Raw genomic sequence first — 22774 nt, 5'->3', positions numbered from 1 at the left:
GTGGGCGGGCGGCGGGCGGCGGCGGCGGGTGAGCGCGGCCGAGGGCATCTCCTTCGAGTACCACCGCTACGCGGAGCTGCGCGAGGCGCTCGTGGCCGCGTGGCTCCAGTGCCCCGCCATCAGCCGCATCTACAGCGTGGGCCGCAGCGCCGAGGGCCGCGAGCTGCTCGTCCTCGAGGTGTCCGACCGGCCCGGCGAGCACGAGCCCGGTAAGAGGCCGCCCCGTCCCGCGCCCGTCCCGTGCCCGTCCCGTGCGCCCGGCAGCGGCCGCGTCCCACCCGTGCGCAGCTCGCAGCGACGCTCCCGTTGGCGCCCGCCCGCCCGCCCTTAAGSGTCGCGGCTCGCAGGGCGCGGAGGCTGCAGAGGGAGGCAGGGTGGCAAAGCCGTGCCCTCGAATGGGAAATAATCATAGGAAGCTCCGCGGAATGTGAAACGTTTCTTTGTGCTCGCTGCCGTCTCGGCAGCGGGGAGGGTGGCGTGGGAGCGGGGCGTTAATCTCCCACCCTTACGTAAGCGGCAGCCTGGCGCGAGGTGCGCTTCCCGGCGCGCTTCCCGGCGCTGCCCCAGGCGGACGGGAAGGAGCCCCAGGCGGACGGGAAGGAGCCCCCGGCCGCACGGGGCGCAGAGCGGGGCTCCCGCATCCTTGCCGCGGAGCCCCCGCGCCGGAGAGCGCCGCTCAGCCCCGGGAATGGTGCGCGCGGCAGGAAGATTGCCTTGGGATTAAACCCACGCKCGTGGGCTGAGCCAGCGGGTGCCGCCGACACGCCGCGTTTCCTAGGAATGTGCCCAGTCCCTCGCGGAAGGAGCCGCATCTGGGCACAAACGCCGCAGCTTTTAGTGCCCAAATGCCATGCCAGGGAATGTGCTGAGTGCTGGCGGTCTGCAGTGGCCAAGGCTGAAAAGCCTTGCTCTAGTGGCAAAAGCTGAGAATCTTTTATATATGTGATATGTATGCGTACATACATACATATATATATATACATATAATGCTTTTTTTTCTAGAGTATGAACCCAGATGTGAACGGGGGCGAATAGCTGTTGTATTTAAGTGCCCAGTCCCGTTCCGCTCGGCAGCGGGTCCGGAGCAGGGGCTCCTGCGGCAGCTTTGTTCTCCGCAGCGGCGAGAGGCGCTCGGGGTCCCCCAGGAAGGGGGGCACCGAGTCCCAGCCCTGCGCTCCGTGCTCCCTGAAATTGCCATGAAAACCCTGGGACTGCCCGCGTGTCCGTGTTCCGGCGTGTAGGCACCCAAATGTTACGCTGAAGACCGAATTGGAGGTTTTCCTCCTAGCAAAGTACCTTTTCCTCTCCCGTGTGGTAAAATTCAGCACGGCTCATTTCCGTACGTGAGCTTTTCTTGGGGTGGGTGGTAAAAGAAGCRGAGCCTTGTAAGCCCCTTGGCAGGATTGGGAGCCGATGCTGCAGCTCTTACCTTGGGAATGGAATCCCTGTTCATTACGAGAATCCCCCTTTGATTCCCAGGGCAGGGCTATTGCTGTGTGCAATTAAAAGCTTGCAGGATCAGGACCAATCTTCATCCCTTATTAAAGAATTAGAGATGCACAGACATATGCATAGATATGTATGCATCTATGTATGTATATGCATATACATTGACATGTATGACACATACACCTTTTTTTTCCCCTTCTTTTTCCTTTTTTTTTTTTTTCTATGACAGGATAAGGAGTCATTACTCCTCAACATATTCTGTTGCCTACAAGATTTCCTGAGTTATATGTTTTATTTTTAGATAAATATRTGTATAAATTAAATCTATAATGTGGCTCCTGGGTGTATGATCTGTAGACAGCTCATGCTTCTAGAAGCTTGGTAAGTAAGCAGGGATGCTACCTGAATTATTTAGTGAGCTGCCGTGGAAACAAAATGTSTCCCTGATGGGGAATTTGATGGCTAAATGGTGTTTTTGAAGAGATAAAGAAATAGAAAAGTACATTGATTGCTAGTCTGTGTTTTGGGTTTTTTTTTTTGCATGAAACTGAACTGGAAATTTGATCTCATACATAACACAATCATGCATGTTGCATGTCCTTACAGTGATGTGCAAGTTCACTTAATTGTACCTAGGTGTATGAGCTGACTAATACTTGAAGAGATTTGTTCTTTGTGAAGATGAATTTGCGGAAAATATTTTTTTAAAAAAAAAAAAAGAGAGATGTAAGGAGAAAATGTAGAGGCATACTCTAGATTGCCAAAGCATTTGGAGTGCATCCTTAAGGCCTCATCTTTTTTTAGGGTAAGTATATGTTAAGAGGATTTTTTAATATATTTTTTTAAGCCCAAATWGTGCTTTAGAAGCAAGAATGGCTCCGTATGAGTAAGTCTGATTTCTTGCATAAGCGTGAAGCATCTTGGCAAACCTCTGAAACACAGATTAGTCACTGGGAAGACCAGAATGGCCTCCCCACAATGTGTTGAATGTCAAGGGTGTGAGAATGCCAAAACTTTCTGATCACACATGTGTCTGCCTTTTGATTCATGCCAAACAGTTTGCTCTGATACTTCGCATTTTTCTTTTCTTTTTTGGTGGCTTTTTTTTTTTTATTTTTTGCTCTCCTTTGGGCTGATACTGTAACCATATGGTAGAGCAGAGCCTAGGAATCACACATGGAAAAGGAATTGTAGAATAAAGAGAAGGAAACCTAGAAGATAAAGATATTTGACCTTTAGCAAGTAGTTTCATACTGAGGAAGCTGCCTTATGCTGATAACCTCATTTTAATCAGCGTGGACTAGAGGTTAGGGCATAGGAAAATTTTACTGAGACTGTATCAGTGATTGTGCGTTCAAGGCATGGTCTGAACCTAGACCTGAAGTGGCCGGAAAATTTAGAGTGGCTTTGATCACGTAAGAAAATATGAGTTTGTCCCTGTGCTTGCCAAAGAKTTAGCAAAGTTGACAAAGGATAGGAGACAGCAAGGCAAAAAGGAGGAGATTATGACAAGTTGATGATGGATCAAAGGAAAACAAGGGCACAATTGATACTAAACCAGGCATTAATTCTGGAACAAAGAAAGTAATATGTTGTCTTAATTTAGATGAAKAAGAATAGTGATTACATTTGAGAGCAGTAAATAAACACTTGCTTTGATTATCTGATTTTTTTTTTTTTTGAAGAAGCACCTCAAGGCTTTATTTTTAAATTTCCATAAAAAACTCTTGTGGAGTATAAGCTTGTATCCTTTAATAACTGTGAAATACATTCAGAATTAATACAGAAAGCAATTTTTGCACTCTTAATATTCAGCCATTTGTTCAGGTGGTGCTGCCACTTCTGACTCATTCGTACCAGTGATTTTGGTGGCACAGGAGGTTTCTGTTTGTGCCCCACTTCTAACATATGAAAATGAAACATTCTGACACTTTCAAGCCTTTTAGGGCTCTTATTCTTCATGTGAAAAAGTGGTAACCAAAAATGTCTTTCAATTCCTACTTTTGTTAAAAAACGTTTAGATTTGAWGGTTGTTATTTTTCAGTGTTAGTTTGGTGAAGAAATCCTGTAGCAAAAATTATTAATCAAATGGTTTTATATGTGAGAAAAACAGCGTTGTTACAGATACAGGCATGGAAAGTACTTTGCATCAAAAGGGGGGAGAGGACGTGGATTTTGTGACAAAACGCTCTGACAAAAMCAGCGAATTTGCGCTATTTTTGTCAGAAACAGAAGTGAGAATTGTGCGTCTCCCGTGCATCATTGAGTGGGGAAAACCAAGCTCTGTCTGCTGGAGAAGTGCCCGTCGTGGCTGTGGCAAACGCTCCCTCGCCCGGCTGGGCACCAGCCCTGTGACCTCCCGCTTCCCGGGGYGATGGTTGTATTTCCTTGGCGCACAACAGCCCCTCTCCCTTGCTAATTTTCGGGCAGGAATGCATTTTCGCAGCGACGAGGCCGGAGAGCGCGTCGCCGGTCGCCTGGCTGCAGCGAGGTCAGCAGGCGCCGCCGCCGCTGTTCCGGTTCTGCTATTGGCAGGTAGTTGCGCTTCGTTCTGTAAAGCTGCTTTTTCTCCTCCTTGGCGTTTTAGCACTGAAAATAACACGTGAGCTCTTTGATGGGCTCTGTTAATATCCCCTAGCTTGGCAAAAACGTGAATGCGAATTGACTGTGGCAAGAGCTTGTTGCTAAAGCTGGATACTAGAGAGCAAATCTATTTTTTCATGTTCAAGCTTTAAGCAAGCGTCAGGTTTTATCAATGGCTGCTTCGTTAGCGTTATTTCTTCTGAAGGGAGAGGTTGAAGAATCTGTGACTTGTCTCTGGTAAATAAGAGTGCAATGATTTCTTATTTGGTTGCATTACAGAGTATTGTAAGTGCTAGACAGGTATGGACATAAGCAGACCCGTTGGTATCAGGAGGCCAAGAAATGTCCTCCACTGTTCAGCTTTTCTCATGGCTCTCACGTTCTCAAACCCCTTTAAATATATGCTGCTCTTCAGGCAGGGCAGCTCTTGCTGTCTCCACATGCACGTATGGGTGCATAAAATCAAATGCTGAAATCCTAACAACAAGCCCCACCTACCTTTTAGGTTTTTTGTTGGGAATAGACTGTGGATTTACTGAGATGCTGAAAACAGGGCAAATGTGAGGCTGGTTGTGCCTCCATCACACATTGTAGAAGATGAAGAGGCTGCCACTGCCTTTCCCAGGCATATGTTCTATAGGGCCACGTATGCTTGTTCCTATGGAGTCTCAGAGATAAGGTGTTAATGCTGCCTAGGGTTAGGGTGGGATGTCCATGGTCCGTTATGATCTTTTCCGGGTTGCACAGATCTCAGCAGTGCAATAGGCAATAAGGTGGGTGTTTGTCCACGCTGTGCAAATTTAACAAGCCGTTTGTTTTATTTTGAAGAGCCTTGAATAACTTTGTATCCTTCAYAATTTCATTAGTCTACCTTTTTGAAAGTAAAAGATTTTACTTCTTTAATATATTAGGAATTTTTTTTAACTTAAAAAAATGCAAATCCATCTTTTCTTCCTACATCATCTTAAAATTCAGKATGGGACAGAGGTGTGCGGTACCATGAGCCAAATACAGCGCTTGGCGAGCTGCTGCAGACGGAGCTGTGCAGGCAATGCACAGCTTGCCCGAGGTGCTGCTGCTGCTGCTCACGTTGCCACCCGAGCCGGTGGAAATTCCCGTGGACGGATGGGGAGCTGCGCTGAGCGGGCTCGGYGGTGGCTCCTGCGGGTGCCCTGCTCCAAGGGCCCTGCTGCCTGAGGTGCTTAATCACTACCAGTTTTTATCAGATCATTTAAAAAAGGATTAAGTTTTACCCGGGATGTGCCTGGGAAAATACTGTGGTATTTTCAGTCCTGTTGACTGTGTCTGAGAAGTTGGTGTTCTCTTTTACTTGAGAAAAGGGAAAGGGAGCACAAACTGTAGCAGAAAGGGCTCCAACAAGCTATAATATGACTCCATTGAGGGCAGTTGTTCAAGCTTAATAAAAATTAAGACTTTTTATGAATGTTAACCCAACTGTGCAGAATTCCTGGATCTGACTCAGACTGATTTTGATAATCCTGTTGTTTTTGAAAGAGTAATTACTTTGACTTAATTTCTTCTAAAGAGAACCGTTGTTATCAGTCTCCACATCTGCAGAATTCCTTGACTGTTTCTCATGAAAACAAAGTGAACTGTGTTATCATTAGGTTGGACTAAATGGGTGTTTTATTATGGTGAGGTTAATATGAGATCCAAAGATTAGTAAGAAATGCACAAGACTCACGTTTTCCTAAGGTTTTTTGAGACATTTTGTTGAAATCTGTTGCATGTAATCACATGTATTATCAAAAAGTGGCCTTGCTGTCATATAAATAATTCTTCTCTCACTTCATCCAAGAAAAGTTATTTATTTATACTTTTATTRTTTGTGATCAATATCTCAAGTCTTTAAATTATGCAGAAGATGAAAAATGCTCCCTTCATAGTAAAATGGAATCACTGTTATGTTCAGTTCATAATTTATCATTAGAACTAGTTTAGAATTTCCTATTAATTCCACCTAATTTTTGACTTTCGGATGGAGCRTGTGGTTTAGAAGCCTACATGCTATCTATCAGTGCTATATCGGTCTATCGGTGCTATAATCTCTTTGCTGTGTTAGAAGATACAGCTCCTAGGAGATCTGCAATGTTCTTTTAAAATGTCATTTTTTTTCCACTGACTATACAAGGAGATCATTTTAGACTTCAAACATAGGCATTTGTGCAAAAGCTTGTGTATAGATGTGATGAATCCAAGCTTTTATGTTTTATCATATAACATTTCTTGTTTTATTATATATGCTTACTTTGTGAAACACACTTTTTATGAGCTGCAAATGATCTTTTGTCAGTGGATTAGTTTGCACTGTTAATTTTTCATATTCTTTTYTTTTAAAGGAACATGAAATGAAAATAAGTTATTTGCATCTCTTTTTCTGGACTGCAAATGTATTTAAACAAAAGCTTCATATATGTTGCCTTAGATTCTTGTTTAGTTGCTCCACTGAGGAGGCGGGTAAAATGGGAAGAAGCTTTGTAGGTGAATTCTTTTAAACCTCTATAGAATAAACCAAAAAGTGAACATTGCAGCGTGTACCCTCAAGGCTTCTGAGCCAGTTAATTAAAACGATGCGTAGCAGCCAGGAGCACTGAAGTACAAGCTGTGTTCTTCTTGGAGTAAGTTGCTGAGTGACGTCTAGAAATTGAGAGCCAAGATTCACTAAATTCGGAGGGATGAGGGTATCGCATTGGGAGCTCAGATATTTTGGTGTGTTGAGGCTGAAGGAAGACACTCAAAGCCTTAGGTTGAAGAAAACCCTCCTCAGTAAAATGGTAGCACAACYGGTGGGTTTTATTTGCGGTATGGCATGAGTCTGAACTAATTTGAGTACCGTAGATTAAATCCAAATGTCTTGGATTTAATGTGAATAGTTGAKGCTGCGTAGGGAATGGCTTGGTGGTGGGAGAGAGGTCTATATGAACAGAAGTGCTAGAATAAAGCATCTGATTCACTAGGATTTGGGGGCTGGAATCAGAGTTCTGCCATGTATTTCTGGTTTTATGGAAAACCACCTATATGTGGTGTTGGTTTGGGGTATTGGGGTCATCACCTTGCCCGTATCTTTCATATTTACTGTTACCGATGAGGATGCTGGAGTCCAAGCATGGTCTCGGTACCTTCCCTTTCCAGCAGTTTCCTGCAGTGTGCTGGGTTTGTGCTAGCTGAGTCATCACCAGCCAGACCTTCCCACCACAGCAGCAAACAGCAGCGTGGCTCTCTGAAGACTGGGGTCCAGTTCTCTCTAAAACCAAGCTCTGGAAATGTGTGCAAGGCCGAGAAACAGGGCCTTAAATCATAAACCTACGGTAGCTGTTCCTCGCCAGTAAACATTTGTTTTTAATTCTTTTTTTTTTTCTTCCCCAAAATGAGACATTTATATCTGCATAAACTAGTAGTTTATTTTTTCCTGGTCGTGGTTCATAGTGAATGCCATGCAAAGCCAGCATCCCTGTTTACTCCCAAATGACTTTCTGTGGAGCCAGCAGAGATGATCCTGCTTCATGTGGAGCTGTTCATTGCTGTGGGCAAGAGCTGCCTCATGCACCACGGCAGAAAGGGGATGTTCTGGCCACAAAGAGCAGCCACCCTATTTCCTGATGCTTGTCCTAAAACCTGGCTCTGCCTTAAGGCGAGTGACAAGAAACTGTTTAGTCAGGTGGCATATGTGGCTGCTTGATTTAGTGAGCCAAGATTTAGTGAGATTTTTTTTGGCAGGGGCACCCTTGCTGACATACCAGTTCAATATCTAGTGGATTTTTCAGTATCTGGAAAGTCTGACCTTCATTGTATGACCTCTCCAAACAAAAAGAAATCATGCAGTTCTTTGCTGCAAGAAACATAATTAAGGTTTGAAATAAACAACAAAAAAGCAAGCATTTGGTGACATAAAAACCTTAGTCATATTTGCTCTATCATAATAAGGATAACTACAAATGTGTGAATTATTTTATATTGTTCTCTCTGAGATTTCTTTCTGTAAGATATGATGTTGGAGTGACATCCCTCAAAATTAAATCATGRTCACGGCATGGATAGCTTTGAACCATGGCAGTCCTTCAGTAGTGCTATGCTGTGAATGAGGGAAACTGCAGTGAAACTGTATTTCTTGCACTTTTATCTTTCAGAATGAATAGTATAACCTTTTTTGTGTCTCTTTTTTTTTTCTTCTCTCTCACTGCTGTGGCAAACTGAGCGTTTTGTGGTTTTGTTTAGCTCTGGATTTTGGCTTATTGGACAAAAAAAGTGGTTTAGAACTTAAGCAATGATGGGGTAAGCCTAAGGCTCAAATATATTAACTTATAATAACTAAGATTAATGCTTTTCATACAAGTTTAAAAAAAAAAAAAAAAAGAAAAGAAAAAACCCTTACTTCAAAGGGAGATTTCTGGATTTGGTAAACTTGACTCTCTATGTCAGATCTTCACTTGATATAATCCACACAGCAGTTTAGTTTTTCCTCTCTCCCAGCTGCTGAGTGTGCAGAGATCAAACCCAAGTCCATGGAAACTCTCTGTCTATCTCCATTAGAAGCGGGAGGCTTATAAATCCTAATCCTTGRGTCTGCTTGTGTGAATACCCTTAAAAGAAGGTTTAGCGTGACTTTAGTGCTGTACTAGCTTGCAGTTAAGGAATGAGAAATGAAAAAATAAACTCCTTTCTGAATAAAAATCATTTCTTTCTGTTTGTGATAAATTCAGTACACAGGAGGGTGGAGAGAGCAGGGAAATGCTGTGGCCTGGGCCCAGAAAGGATGCCTGACTTTTCTCCTGGCTCTGCCGTATATTTCTCATCTTTTTTAATATTCTGCCTTGGTAGCAGAGATGTTTAAGCAAGTTATTGATCCCCCCCCTTTTTTTTTTCCAGTGCTGGTAGGCAGAGTCACATCTGTATCTGCAAGGTTTCTACGTATTGCATTCAAGGTGCCATGGAAAAATCTATAAATAAACAGAAACACGGGAGCATCTGTTCGTTGATACTCAGCGTAGGCGAAGGAGCCGAGAAAAATACATTTTGCATTGCAGCAGAAACTAATGCACAATGAAAACGTACCTGGCAATGTAAGATCCCTGAATAGAGGAGCTGAAGAGCCAACAAGCTCATTTGACTTGAAAATTGAAGAATTGTCTGCAATAGATGTTGCCATAGAGACAGAGAGGATTAGCAGCCTGTGCCTCGTTTCATTGGTCTGCTCCTAGCACGAGCTGCTTGTTTGAGTAGCATTAATATGTTGTCTCATGCTGCTTTATATGCTGAGACCATCTGGCATTAGTGGTATTTAAAGGTGCAGTTCTGCTGCAAAAGCGTTGGCCACCGTGGCTTATGTTTGTCAGACAAGGTATAAGATGTCTTTGAAAAGCAGGTTTGTGCACTAAAATTATTCTAAAACGTCACAACATGTACAGAAACAAAGTGAGGATTTGGGGAAGACACACAGGGAATTTCAGAAGATTCCTTTTTTTTTTTTTTAATGTATTCAGTCAGTGCACACCTAAAATATTTACTGCACAGACTTGTCTTTGTGACATTTCTTTAGGTCTGTATGTTTGTGCATTCATTTTGAAGAGAGGAACTCGTCGCCTTTATGCTATGAGGCAGCGTGGGAGCTGCAGATCAAACACCTTGCACACATGCAAGATGGTATTACCTCTCTTATTGTGCATTGAAGAAAACTATGTCATAGAATTAAATAAATAAAGCCTAACCAGACAGTGGAACTCTTCTAAGCTATTCCTATAAGTCCATGTTTTCAAGAAGGAATCAATTCCATTTTTTTTTTTTTTAAATTGTACTTTTCAGAAGATATTTCATGTGGCCAAGTATTTGATAAGAAAGACATTTTTGCAGAGAGTAAGATAAATCCTATCTTTAATTTTATTTATAGCTGGGAGTCTTCATCTCCTTTTCTTAATACCACTGGGCCCCAGTGTGGGAGTTATCTTCCAAAGGAGCTTATATGACAGTGCTGACATTCATCAAATGTCTGTAAATTTTCGTTATTTTTTCCTTGGTATTTGTTTTTATGCTGCTTAACTGTTCTCAAGGGTGTTTTCCCAGACAGAATTGGGTGATTTAAGAGTGACCAGCTTCTAACTGAAAAATGTTTGGAGGCCGGAGCCTATGAATTCCAGCGTGGAAGTCTGTCCGGGCCAAGAATCGTTTGCAAGTGGCCTGGGAGAAAATGTGGCTCGGAGCTTTGTTCTCCTGTACTGACTTCAAACCAACCTGAATTTGAAGTTAAGGCTTGATAATGAACRCTGTCAAAGCGATTAGAGAGCAAGAATAGAAGCATTTTTGCGTTCTGAATTTGCAGTGTTTTCCAGGTGTGCTACGTTTATTCACCAGTATTGATACTATTTTCATTGGATTAGTGGTTAGTTTATTAGCAGTGATTTAGTGGATAGTACAGTAATCAAATGAAATAAAGGGCTTGGGATCTACTTCACAAATATTTAGGTTTTAAGCTTTTATTTTGGAGTTTTGACTTTGAGGCTAAAATAAATTCCTGTTATAAATTGCACTTCAAATGTGAGACCCAAGAAAACACATAACTGTAGATATTCTAACTCCTTTAAATAGCTTTAAAGTTATTATCTTGAATGCATAATGTTTTTACAGCCTAGTTCTGTTTTAAATCTGTCAGGGTGAATATAGGACCCATGAAGACTGCCAAATACCTTCTCTCCCAAGCCCCAATTCCTGACTTTTCTTGGGGTGAGTCAGTCGGTTCTCTCTGAGATAAAGCTTGGTTTGGGGACTTGGGGGAGCAATTCACCCCAAGCTGGTGTGTACAGGATCTTTTCATTCCTCTGCAGCCTCCTAGTATTACCTGGTTGGGTCTCGCTGCATGTCATACATCTAGATACCCTCATAGGACACCCAGGACATAGCACATGTCTTCTCAGTGTGTTGCTAGTAAATTAAACTTAGAGACTATAGCATAGCCCTCATATGGTTGCAAACAGTTTGACTTAAAAAAAATACTATTTAAYCATCAGGTAGGGCTCAAGGTAGCTTCAGCTACTTTAGCTTAGGTATTTGGATGGTCAGAAGGAACTAGACATTAGCAACGTGGAAGTGAGCTGCCTATGCCACTTGGTTTGAGCGTTCTTCTGGTGCTTTCAGCATGGCCATAATTGTTCATTYCTAATTTTACAACCAGAAGATAGAGCTTGTTTTTTGAAAATGATTTGAGCTTAAAGTAAGGTTAAGTAACTTCTTTTGATCAGATAGAAAAGACTAAAGTAGGGGAATCTCATCAATATGTRTAAATACCTGAAGGGAAAGTGTAGAGAGAATGGGACCAGACTATTTTCGGTGGTGTCCGGTGACGTGGTGAGAGGCAATGTCCACAAACTGAAAAACTGGAAGGTTCCTCTGAACATGAGGGAAAACTTSCTTACTGTGAGAGTGACTGAGCGCTGGACCAGGTTACCSARAGAGGTTGTGGAGTCTCATTYCTTGGAAATGTTCGAAAACTGTCCGGAGGCAGACCTGGGCACAGTGCTCCAGATGACTCTGCTTGAACAGCAGGTTTGGACTAGTTGMTCTCTAGAGGTCCCTTCCAACCTCAACCTGTGTAAATTAATAAGGTATAAATTTGCTGTTGACATAAGTGGCTAATAACAAGATCTCATAACAGGTCCATAGATTTGATAAATCTGTTTTAACAATGTATTTTCCATGTTTAGTGGATTGCTCTAGTAAACATTATTCCTTGTTATTGGCATAATTTCATAAACCTGTAGTTAAAATCATAGCTGAACTCCTAGTAGGTGAAATGTCTCCTTTACAAACAATCAATAAAGAGCTCCAGCAATACTCTGTTTAARTGTGATTAGAGCTCTTACTAGATTTATGCTTCTTAATCTTTGTACTGGCTGAGCTGCACCTTTGGATAATGTTCATGGAATAATCCTGGTGAAATCTGTATATATTAACCTCACAGTGACCTCACTGTAGAGTGCTCAGGTCTAGAAYTTGGCAAAGATCAAGTGCCCATCTGTGACTGACTTCCATAACCTTGAGCAAGTTAGTCAGTATGCCTATACGCCAAGAAATGGGAGCAATAGTACGGCACAATTCACAGGAATTGTTGAGAGGGAAACCATTAAAGTCTATGAGTTACCCAATCACCACAGACATTGGAACCACTGATTAGTGCTAGAGTCTTTTGATGTCCTCTCTGAGGACTGGTGGTGGTGTCTTCTCTTCTGAGTTGTCCACTCTCTCAGTATCATCTAGCACAGAGCATMACACCTCTGTAAAATCTCTTATTCGCTTTAGATCAAACTTTGTTTTAGTGGATTTGAATATATATCACAAATCTCACATTTTGTGGGTACAAAATAGATTATTTTGAGGCAAGACCTTGAGTGTCATTCTAATGTTATTGCCATAGTAAGAAATAGAGATTTAATTTTTAAGAGCATAGATGATTATCCAGAATGGAGCAACTTACAATTAGCTTATTGCTGGTTCCTGTCACCCGGGAGCACTTTCCACACTATTTATATTAAAATTTATTGCAGAGACATTGAGCTTGAGATACTTCAACCTATTGCTGATATAGCCAATGGAGGTTGAAACCTTTATGAGCTTCCAGTTCTACTTTAAACTTTTTGCATTCTGGAATGTTGCTTTTTTTTTCTTTTTTTTTTTTTTAAATATATATGAGCTTATTTTAAATATGTTTTTCTCTTGTCATCTTTTTTTATTGTTCCTATCTTTTTTTTTTAATCATTGCAATTGTTCTTTTAAAAGGGTCTCTCAAAATATAGCAAATTGAGAGAGAGGAGACTAAAGAAAGTGTGGTGCAAGAAAACTGCTGCAGATTCTGTAGGCTTTTGGTAATCATTAGTCTGAAGGGTGTCTTACAGGATGTATCAACACTTAGAATATTCAGCAGAAAGCTAGATTAAAATTTAGTTAAAATTTACAAGAAGGAAGTGCTGCATTAACAGGCAATCTGTTTCTAATGTTGTGGTTTAGAGCGGAACTTGCCCTTTCGGTAAGAGAATCTCTAGCAGAATCTCAGCAAAATCAAAGCAATTGCTACTGTAAAAGGAAATGTACATTTAAAGTGCCTGGGAKCAACCACACGCAAGGATCCTCCTTCATCGGTTATAGCTCTGTCATTAAAAGTTCCTTTTAAAGCTCTCAACAGAGATGGAAATTGCRTTTATAAATAGATATATAAAGGGAATAGAAGACAATGATGACATCAGTTGTTCAGCAGATGATCAGTGCCATCTGTAATGTCCCAAGGTCCATCACAGCCATTGGCATCTGAACAGGAACCTCATAGAGGAAGAGCATGGGAGTGCAAGGGGCAGCAAGCTTACAGCCTTACTGGATCTACAGGCTTGGAAGCAAGAACATAAAAAAAGTTACAGGTTTCACTGTTACAGTTTTTACAGGAGAAAAAATGCTAATTATTTACTTATGGAGATTTTCATGGCTCAACCGGAATGAGAATCAAACTCTTTGTTTCTGTAGGTGAGAAGTTGGTTGGCTCTGCTTCAGTCATTCCTCTTTGGCTGCCCTTGTGTTACACTCATTACAAAGCATTGAAATGGATGCAGCACAAATTCTCTTTGTGTTTACTTGGCAAACTGGTTAACACATGCTTAATTTTTGGAAGAGTTTGTCARAAGTGCACTAAGTGCATTTTAAGATCAATATGCCAGGAGTAATTTCTTCTAGTCTTCCCATGAGCTATTTTATGGTGATGAATGTATCTTCCCCTAACGCAGTCAAAATTAAATTTGAAAATCTATATGAATTTCAGTTCTGCACAGCACAACGTCCACAGAAGCTTTGTTAGAGGCAGCAAGGCATCCAGAATTTAACATATTAGCAAAGCAGCATTTGACTGTACCAATTTATACCAAAACTGAAGCAATKTCTTTCCTGTTACTGTTATTTTGGAGTAGGCTTTCCTAAGACTACCTTACTTGTCCAGCTTGCAGGATTAAGGAGCTGAAAGTTCAGGGTAGYGTTTTGAATGCGAGTTTTGCGTGATCAGGAAAAATTTTACTTTTCAAAACTTTAGAGTGAAGCCAAAGGTTCMCTGATGCTATATATAGTAGAACCACTTTAGAATTTCCCATTTCCTTTGGTTGTGATAATAACTGTTTTTTTTTCTTGTGATGTGTCTGGTGCTGCTGATTGTGGCTTTTCTGTCTGGTGCTCTTGGATATCTGTGGCACTGCTTTTCATACTTGGCACTGCTCGGATATTGGTGGCACTACTTTTCTCTTCCTAGCAGTGGCAGCTTTGCCCTCCGCCTCGGGATTCCCTAGGCAGAACGGGAATTGCAAATCCGTGCACAGCCTCCGCTCGTATAACACGTCTGCCGTTTGAGTCGCAAACTGAATTTTGCTTGAARATTCTGTTTGATATCTTTAGGTTTGTGGAAAAACTGTGAAAAATAGAATGATTATGGGTAACCTGGCTATAAGGGTTTTTTTCCAACATGATGTGTGTCTTAAGTTAAGGTGTTATGAACAATGTGGATTGAGAGCCTCTGTTTTACACCTGACACTATATATTTTGTACTTCAAAGTTCATGTTAAATTTTCAGATTATTTCTGCTAAAAGAAAATTAAAACTTTCAGATCTCTATACTAAAGGGAGTATARTATGAATATTATTCATATTCATATTCATAAACATTTATGAATTGCAAGTTAGGGAGATTAAGGAAATCAGTGCAGGAATATAATGAGAATTGTCTCGGGCCTGTAGAAACACTTGGAGATAGTAATGTGAGCAGGTTCTCTTTTCAGATGAATTACATAAGAAAAAAACCCCAAATATTTAGGGAGTAGTYTTTCAAGGAATTGCTTTGGTGGGTGGCAGAATGAAAGATTCCCCTAGTAAATAGATTTTCAAGTGTTTGAATTGAGGTTAAAACTCTTGAGGATATACTAAGCCTGAATTGTGTTCAAGGCACTTGGTTTGCAGTTCAGTAATTCAAGAGGGGAAATAAATGTAAATAACCTTAGAAGGAAGTGCCCTTAGAGAACTGGAACAAAAGTATCAAAGGTAACTTCGAAAACTTTCTCATATATTGAAGGGGGAAAGGCTGATAGGTTAGAGGTGCATGGCGCATCTTGAATAGTATTTTATTTATTGCTTTGCAACTAGCGAAAGGAAATAAAATAGTCAACCTAATCTTAAAGTCTGTGAAAACTCTTTAGGTTGAAAGGGAACAAAAGAAATTCTCCCGAGAGAGTTAGTGAGTTGCTATGTGAGCAATTATAAAGCAGTAGCAGAGCATGTTTACTAAGTACCCACTCTTCTGAGAAAGGTTTTGTTTAGGGTATATCAAAAGAGAAGTAAAAGTGCTGTGATGCCAGTTAACAAGCCTGGCTGTGTTGTGAAATGGATTCAGGAATGTTTCTTCTGAAGGGACCATGGTAAGTCTGCTTATCCAGAGCAGACCAGAGTTTCAAAGCTGTGGAAGAGACTAGAGTACATGGGAGTGCAATTTCATTATTGTTGAACGTTGATACGTGGCTGGAGCATGTGTGTTAGAAACATTTATTCAGACAAGAGGAACACAGAGCCGTCCCTCTTTGGGGTGTCTACTGAATCAGTGGAAGTGCATTTGGACCAGCTGCTGCACTCGGACCTGCTTTAGTCAAGCGACTGAATCTTAATAGTATTAATAAAAATGCATGAGTAGAGCTTTTCTTGAGGGTCTATGGAGCTGATTAGGATTGGTGGGTCTGTGTTTGCCTTGCTAACTTGTGCTTATACCCACCTCTTCATCACTGTTGTGTCCACTTAGATTAAATCATCCATGCTGCWGTCTTACCTCCAAATGCAGGATTTCCTATTTTCTTGCAATGTAGCTGCTGGAAGTGRAATCTGGAATGAAGACCAGGATAAAAACCTCATTCTTGAAGAGGGCAGGGTCCTGTTATAAGGTTTTGTAATCAYTGGGAGGTTGGCATCTTCCTAAGGAGAAGTTTGAGTGAGAAGTGCCTTCAGRAATGTCAGAAGGGCATTTTTCAGAAGACATTCTATAATAATCAGGATTTCAGTGCTCATGATGACATTGGCTGAGTTGATATTATGAGGTTTTCTTTGTTTTTGTGTGAAATGTTATCCTTAGCTGATATGACAAAGAATGTTAGTACATGTCTTTAACTGTTTTTTTCCCACATTTTTATCATAATTAACATAAACACAATTTGTTATAGTAGTCAAATATAATTAAAATGATTAGGGTTTGCTACATATTTTCCTTCAAGGAAAAATTGGGAAATTAATAGATAACTATATTTTAAGGATTTTTCTGTACCACTTTTGCCCCTTTATTGTGGTTTTTTTTTGTATATGTTTTAATTGCAGTGCTGGAAGGAAAGTCCTGACCTATTGAATTTTTCCCATGTGAGTGCTGAGCTGCATTTGACAAATCAACTCATACTGTTTTCATAATGTCATGACTGTAGTTTCAACCCTATATCTTCATGGGATTTCCTCAGGAACCAGGAATCCTAAGCAGTACCTCTCAATGTACTCTGGAATTGCATTTCGCTGATAAGTGAACAATGAACTAAGTAATATAAGCTAAACAGCAAATTAAGAAGTGTTTATAATTAATTGTTAAACAGAATTATTTTTGSCATGTTTAGAAGAGAAAGAACTGGGGAAAAACGCTTCATAATTCCAAGAGGAATAAAAAATAGAGTATATATAATTTCTTGATGACTTTTACTTTTGAAAATCACCTGAAATTGAAATTTAGGCCTGACAGTAAGTAAATAAAACTTTWTGTAGTTGCCAATAATTTATGGGGCAGCTGCTGCAGTCATACGTGTCCAACATGGATAGATTGGATAGATGCTGATTATGGTGCCTAATTGGTGTACTTTTCAAGACAGATAAACAGAAGCGAAAGGGTAAAGATTTGGATTAAGGAGTGATGAGATCATACACAGAAACTATCAATTTTGGAATACCTAATTGGAGAGAAAGTAACCAACTGTGTAAATAGAGGATGGCTTATGAGAAAAAGGTGAAAATGTGAACTAGGATAATTTGCATGTAGGAAAATGAAAAAAATACCATTGAGTGATACTCAAAGAATTTGATTTCCTCAAAAGAAAATATTTATTCTAAAATATTTTATCTTGAAATTATTTTCAAATTATTTTCAAAAAATTAGAAACTAAATACGAGTGAATTCTCTCTAGAAGCATATGCTCACTTTCCCTTTTCTCCTAGGCCAGTGGCTGTCAATTAGTTGCTGTCATAATACACTAGGCATAGTTAGAAGAAGTCAAAATTTTGCTTCCTGTTACCTAAATCTTTGTTTTATTTGTGGTAACCATATATGCTGTAAGACATACTTGGTGAATTCCTCTCTTCTGTCTGCTATTTGTCAATGTTGGCTGTTTTAAAAAACAAGATGTAGTGCAATTCCCTTGGAAGGCAAATGATGTGCACCATGTAACGGCAGACAAAACAGACCCCAAATCCCATATGTGCCCCTATGTACATGGGGGGGATCCCAGGATCCTTAGATGGCTGCTCCGAGGGTGACAGTGCAGCRGCTTGCATTGGACAGGCGCTCCTAAGAGGAAAGGGCATTTGGCTTGGTCTGTAACCGAGYATTCTGCTTCCAGAATAGTTGTGTGGATCACTGTGGTCTCTGTTTGACTGCCCACCTCAGGGTTTGGGTGAAATAAATAGCATTGTGAACTTGTGCAGCAAAACCGGACTGGTTCAGGCTTCAGTATCCCCAAGCATAAAATATTGATGCTAATTGGAAAACTAAATTTCATATATTTTACAGAAGAAAAACATTTAATAAACAAAGACATGCTCTGAAGAGAACCAGCCTTATCTTTTTAAGGTTCYGAAACTTGCAAATTCGCTGAAGGCACAGACTTTGTTTTTGGAGTGAATTATTTATGGCAGACATCTGTGTTATATGCTTGCTCTTTAGAATAATAGTGTGCTAATTCTGTGGTTCACTGCCACCCAAAATAAGCTGTGTCTATCATTGTCTGTTGTTCCTTTAGAACCAGTATCAAGGGGAGGGAGGAGTGTTTGTCTTCCCACACTTTATTCACACATTTCTTAACATATGCATTTATGCAGATCACAGAGATTTATGCACAGAGATTTATGCATTTGATGTGTTTGCATTTGATGTTTATGCATTTGATGAGTATTTGCAGCTTTCCATCATCAGATCATCACTTCTATTAAAAACTGAATACTGAAATAAAAAAGAAAAAATCACTGTTCCGAACCAGTATTGTTCAGTATGACCTACAGTGAACTGATTTGATACTGTTTGGACAAATCTCAGATGTGCTAAGACATTTCTGTGTTCTGAAGAATGYTAAAAGTGCTAAAGAATTAATGAGCCTGGCCTTTCAAAAAGCCACAACTGCTTTTTGAGTTTGCAAGCTCAGACAATAAACCTAAGAGACTCTGATTTCAGCATGAAGAAAAATATGCCTTTGAACTCTCATGATGRATTTGAATATCACCACTTACCCTCTTACTGATGAGTTTAACAGCAGATCYGATTTAAAAATTCGGTCACTGCAGCGCTCACTTTTTCCTTTGACAAGTGTTTGGATCCTGGCCCTGGGACGTTTACAGTCTCTTTAAGTTCATCACTCTTAGGAAGTGAATGGAATTGCTTCTGGTGGACAAAATCATTAAAAAAAAATCCTGCAAGGATCATGGGACGGGAGAACAGTCTGCTGAGCGTCTCAGGATAGCTCAAATGTTAAATGAGTGAATATACACGGGGATACTTTTGATCAGACTCTTTCTATAGCAGAAGGGATATATGCAATATTATAATAGACCTTGGGAGTTTCTTTGTCTTCTTAATTTAGGGTAGAAAAAAAAAAAAAGCTTATCTTTCTCTTCCTGCTTGTATGCTGAGATTTGGATGATTCATGGATTTAAATGAAACTGCACGTGAAGTCTGCTGAGTCTTCTCTCCTTTTATCTGATTTACCTAGGAATATATTATACTCACTTGGCGTGACATTGCTTTCCCACTGTCTGCGTATTCCTGTGTAGGTGGATTTTTGTGGGTGTAACCACAATTCAGAAATCCTAAAATAAACCCATAAGACAGCACATTTCTTTCCTTCCTTTAAATAGAAAGACATTAGCTACAAAGTCCAATGAAAGTAAACATCAGCTGAACATCACATGTCTTCCTTTCTGTCATACTATCAAAATGACATCTGTTAGCATATTTCTGTGATGAAAATCCATGGAGAAATAATTGTACGGCTCTCAGACTTTCAGGGCAACGTTTGTACCTCCAGGACACTAACGGGTTGCTTTGATTGTCCACCGAGTAAATTTTCAAACAAGATTTCCAGAACTYGCTCCTGCAGTAGCAGGGAGTTTCCCCACAAGAGTCACAGATCGCATAATTTGATGTCCTCTTTCAGATCTCCAATATATTTATTTTTATCATGGCATTTAGCAAAGGTAAGGGAAGAAAAGGGATCCAGTCTTTTTGCCTGTCCCCTTATGGGGGCTATTAGGGACTTGTGATGGTAGTATCAATAATTGTGTAAAGTATCACGCTGTTAACATGGCATCCTAATTAAGATTCCCTGCCCAGCTTTCTCAACTTGGACTATCCTGTATAATCATGCTTCTGACACGCAGATAAAGAGATGCTGTTGGCTCAGATGTTTTTAAAAGTACCTTTTGTGTGGCAGTCCATAAAATAATCTGTTATCAACCTTTCCATGTTTGTATAGACTGCTCATCCACAAGCAATCTAAAATGGACGTTTTCTTCCTGGCAGGGAAAAACATCTGGTCAGTCTGTTAAATTGCTGTATTTTYGCCTGGAAAGAGCAGTGAACCAAAGCATGAACTGCTCGTAACAGGCACAGGAATAATACATAACTTGGAAAGCCTGGCAGATTCCGGTTCCTATGTTACAGTTTTTCTTACAATATACAACTTTAGTCTGATTATGTGGTCTTGATAGAAGAACATCTTGATGGAAGTCTGAGGATGGTTTCTAACTGAGAAACTCTTCCTGTGAATGAAGTTCTGGCTTGTTTTGCTTTTCCTTGCTATTAAAGACTTAATTTTGCTCTGTATCCTGTTAACACTGAGAGTTGATTATTGGGATCCAGGGGGCCTTCTGAATAGTGTGAAATGTGAAAATAGTGTGCTTCATAGTGTGCAGTGTTTTGTGAGGAAGCCTTGATTTTGAGTTACTTGCTTTCATGACTAATATATCCGCACTTATTCCTAGTGTAGCCCAGTTGCTAAGAGGAACATGTTATGTTATGTTACTGTTATGCGTTTAAAAAAGCTAATCCTCCATCATTAAGGGTTTGAAAGAATTGCCTTAACATAGCAATAATATAATATTATACATATATTTTTACTTTCCCTCTCCTTTTTAAGCAAGAGAAGCAAAACACTGAAGTTTGATGTTCTAATTTCTGTGTACTGAGCTCACTATTTTTTTTCATATTTAATTACTAGATGTTTATGTCTGCAGAGCTGACAACAAAATAATACTTCCGCACAACCTAATACTAATATTTTGTATACACCTATTTTAGTAGCTTTGCRAAACAGTATCATTATTCTAAATTTCATATTTCTTATTGCAAAATGGAATTTTCAAGCTTTTATATATTTGTTGTTTTATAAACATCTTGAAAACAAGTTCTCAGTGAAACCAAATCACCTGGAGAATATCATCATGAAAAATTCATTTGTTTTCTAAGTTATACATGTGCAAAGAAAAAGCCTTTAGAAATTGTTGTCCTGATAAGAACGGCAATGATAAATAGGCAGGAAGATCTCGATTAAAAAAAGAAAAAATAAAAGACAAAAAGAAAAGAAACTAAGGAAACAAAAAATGCAAAAAAAGCCCATCTGGAAAGAAACTTTTCAAAAATAAGGACTTGATCCAGAACTTAGGGGAGTCATTGGAAAAATCTCTTCTTGGGTTGTTTGCTTTTTCATGAGGCCACAAGTCCTCATTCTGGCAAGATCCTGAGCTCGTGCTTGATGTTAAGTTCCAGACTATTCCCTCTCAAGGTATTGTGCTAAAGATAAGCATATGTTTAATATACTTTACTTGAGATCTAAATAAATGGGTAAGAGAATATAGCTGAACTYTCAGTGTAATTTCAATGATAGTTTCTGCTACTAGTAAAGCTATYGTAAAAGAAAACTGTCTTTATTGTACAGGTATAGACACTTTTATGGTTAGAAAAAATAGTCATGTGAGGTCAAATATCTCTAGGACACTTTGGGAAGAAGAATAAAACTGGAAAGCATGATCCCAACCTGCTGGGCTGGTAGCTGTGAGTTTTACACCTCTTTCCAGAGCTTTTTGCCTTTCACTTCAGACTTAAGTGCATTTTTTTAACAGCTAATGTCTTCTGTCCCTTTGCCTTCACATTTCTATGTTCCTATAATCTGAACATGTTTTTTAGATTATTTTATGTTTTGCAACTATATATCTCTTTTTCTTTTTTTGCTTAGTAGACAGCTGGAAAATATATACTGAAACATGCTTTTGGCAGTCATCATGGCTGTGATCATAAAAATTAAATTCAGGATAAAAGAGGAGGTCTTATACCTATAAAAAGAAACAGAAACAGACTACATGGCAAAGACTGGATTGCTAATATTTTATAAAAACAATACAAGCAGCCTTGGGATTGTCTTTTAATGCAAAAATATATTAATTTGCTAAAAAAGGATTTTCTTTCGTATTATGTGCTTAAATGAGGATGAATCCTTAGATCAAAAAGTGTAAGGATTTTAGCAAAAAAGGGAATATTGGGGTTGCTTGCTAAAGGGTTTGGTCTGTTTCTCCCTTGGAGTCGTATGGTCTTGATTTTGTTAGTGAACTGTGCCAAATTGATSGCTTTTCTCATACATTCATGAATATCTGCAAATGCTATTCCTTTAGATGAGTGTAGAAATGTGTTTTAGATCTAACCACCCAGGGAAGCAAAATCAGGAAAAATATTTTCGTGACCTGGCAGTGAGCTCTGCAGGACTGGAGTCGCTTGGTGAGGGACATCGGTGTGTGTCTGTGGCCGTGTGCGTTTCTCCCCAACACACGGTGTTGGGGACATGCTTGCACACACAGCCAGGAAAGGATCTTCCAGTTCCTCAGCACTGTTCCMCCTCTGTTGAATGAATTATGACCTTGCCGTAAGAGACGGTCAAATGTGTTTTGGATCAAGCACCGCAGCTTTCCTCATCCTTGACTGCAGTAATTAATTTTTCTAGACTTCATTTTCTCATCTTTAGGAAGCATGATGTCCTTGAAGGCTTCCCATGCAAGCGTGTCCATAGCAGCCAAGCCCTCTGAGGAGGGCTGCAGATGTAGGGAGATGTGTGGCCCAAAGATTAGAGAAGAAAATGGGGATGCTTCAAGAGAAAAAACAAGATGTGAATGATCCATCAGTTGATGAGGAATGATTCGTCATTATCTTGTGTCTCTTTGTAATGTGAGTTTGATATAGATGTGTGCATTTCTGGGACTTCTGGGTACTATTGCAAGTTTATTTTGTCTTGAAATTCTCATTTCCACATAGGATTTTTGTGCTATACTCTCTCTCTCTCTCTCTCTCTCTCTCTCTCTCTCTCTCTCTCTCTCTCTCTCTCTCTTTTTTTTTTTTTTTTTGTGTATGTCTTTTTTTTGTGAAGACTGATGTTAAATAGAGATG

General features: G+C 40.0%; 1 protein-coding gene across 1 annotated transcript in view; it reads left to right on the top strand.

Annotated features, from left to right (window-relative positions):
• Nucleotides 1-12: 12 nt before the first annotated feature.
• The window catches only part of CPE (carboxypeptidase E), a 48564-nt gene continuing 25802 nt past the window's right edge, over nt 13-22774 (top strand). Inside the window, exon 1 of the mRNA XM_026041667.1 lies at nt 13-209. The gene's annotated coding sequence lies outside the window, so the exon portion shown is untranslated. The remainder of the gene's footprint in view (nt 210-22774) is intronic.

The sequence above is a fragment of the Nothoprocta perdicaria genome, unplaced genomic scaffold (genome assembly GCF_003342845.1).
Source record: "Nothoprocta perdicaria isolate Ctin4 unplaced genomic scaffold, notPer1 scaffold_29, whole genome shotgun sequence".
NCBI classification, from domain to species: Eukaryota; Metazoa; Chordata; class Aves; order Tinamiformes; family Tinamidae; genus Nothoprocta; species Nothoprocta perdicaria.
Note: the sequence above shows the minus strand (reverse complement) of the source record. Positions and strands in the feature narration are given on the sequence as shown.